At 59.5% G+C, this 1,897-nt stretch overlaps 1 non-coding gene across 1 annotated transcript; it reads left to right on the top strand.

Annotated features, from left to right (window-relative positions):
- Positions 1–446: 446 nt before the first annotated feature.
- LOC100484533 lies at positions 447–1,859 on the top strand. The gene is made up of 3 exons (XR_004623226.1): positions 447–599; positions 710–754; positions 1,748–1,859. It is a non-coding gene; the product is annotated as an uncharacterized LOC100484533 (transcript).
- Positions 1,860–1,897: the final 38 nt, after the last annotated feature.

Genomic DNA, 1,897 nt, shown 5'->3' on the forward strand with positions numbered 1-1,897 from the left:
CCTGGCCCCCGGTGGCCCCGGGTCTCTCTCCATCGTGGAAGTAGCAGGTGGCTGTACCCAGGCTGACAGTGTTTGCAGCGACCCGCCCTGTATTAAGGTTGGAGGTTAGGGTAGTTGGTGAGCTCTTCCCTACGCTCGCCTGAAAAGCACTTCAGCCTTCACAGGCGATAGATATCGCATATACGATGCATGCTTCTGCGGTAAAGAAAGTCCTGTTCAGAGAGGTTAAACCCCTGGCCTGAGCTCACACAGCTCACAAGTACTTCAGCAGGATTTGCACCACATCCATCCAAACTCCAGTCCAGGCTTGTAACCACGGTTTCTTCCTGGATGTGTTTGGTGGGCCTCAGTTTCCCAGTCTGTAACTCGGGGTGCTGCAGAGTCCCGGCAGCAGGTGGTGAGGAGACTGTGGGTGGGGGTGTCCCTGCCCAGGGGAAAAGTGACGCTTACTCCCGTCAGCGGCCGTGGCCTCCGAGGCTGAGCACCGTCTGTTTGAGCGGCTGTTCGAGGATTACAACGAGATCATCCGGCCCGTGGCCAACGTGTCCGACCCAGTCATCATCCAGTTTGAGGTGTCCATGTCTCAGCTGGTGAAGGTGGTGAGTGCGGGAGCCGCGAGCCAGGGCGTGGGGTGCAGGCCTTCTGGAAGAGCCTTTCCCAGAACCAGCCTGGTGTTTGTATTCATGCGTCCACTCTGGTCTCCTTCCAGGACGAGGTCAACCAGATCATGGAGACCAACCTGTGGCTCAAGCAAGTGAGTGAGCGGACCCTGGGCACTGCTGCCCCCTGGTGGTGACTGCTGTCTCTGCGGCGCCACCCGAGAAGAGCCCAAGATGGGGTGTGGACTGGCGGTCCTTCTCTTCCTGGGCTTGGGGTCATGCGCACTTCTGCACAGCCCCCCCCCCAGAAGTCGGCCCCTCAAGTCACACATGACAGGTTGCCACCTGGAGGGAGAGACCTCCACAGTCACACCACACACGGGGACAGACCTAGGCCTGCAGCCCGGTCCCCCTACCCAGGGCTGGTGCCCAAAGCCACCTCCTTCCCTTCTTGCCAAAAATCCATCCTTCAGTAAAATCAGGAGTTGCTGTTTTCTTTGGTAGAGTGGGGGCGGGGGCTCTGGATTTTCCTCTGCAGATTGAGGCCAAAGACACCAGCTCTCACGGGCCCCTACCCCCAGGAGGTCTTGTCCAGACCTGGACAAATGACTGCCTGGATTAATGTGACTGTTTGCAGGCCCACATAGCCTTCCTGTGCCCTGGAGGCCGGGGAGCCAGGAGGGTACGGGGCCCATTATGCACCTGTTGGCAGCCTCACCTGTCCCTCTTCCCATCCCCCACCCTCTGCTCCTAAATACTTCTCGGGCCCCAGTGGGGTCCTGGCTCCTTGCCCAGAACCTTCAGACACCAACCCCGCTTAACCTGGAGGTGGAGGAGGGCTGTGTGTCATCAGCACCGTGTTCTTGGGGCTGGGTGGGGAACAGGTGTGGAGAAGCTCCTGGAGAGCCACCTCAGGACATAAACAGCAGGCACTTAAGTCATGCAGCTGGCCTGCACTAGCAGTGATCCGTGTTGGTCTGTGCGGGGCTGCCTGGCCTTGCCGCGGAGGCAGCCTGCACACGCAGCCCAACGCGGTCACCCCCACTGGCTCAGAGATGCGTGGGGGCTTCAGCAAGTTGGGTGAGGTCAAGGAAGGAGACCCTGTGGGCCCTTCTGCTGCCTCCCCCTCTCCTTGCTCCTCTCCCCAGATCTGGAATGACTACAAACTGAAGTGGAACCCATCTGACTACGATGGGGCAGAGTTCATGCGCGTCCCTGCGCAGAAGATCTGGAAGCCTGACATCGTGCTGTACAACAAGTAAGTGAGCACAGGGTGGCCATAAGCTGGATCCTGGGCC

The sequence above is a fragment of the Ailuropoda melanoleuca genome, unplaced genomic scaffold (genome assembly GCF_002007445.2).
Source record: "Ailuropoda melanoleuca isolate Jingjing unplaced genomic scaffold, ASM200744v2 unplaced-scaffold9367, whole genome shotgun sequence".
NCBI classification, from domain to species: Eukaryota; Metazoa; Chordata; class Mammalia; order Carnivora; family Ursidae; genus Ailuropoda; species Ailuropoda melanoleuca.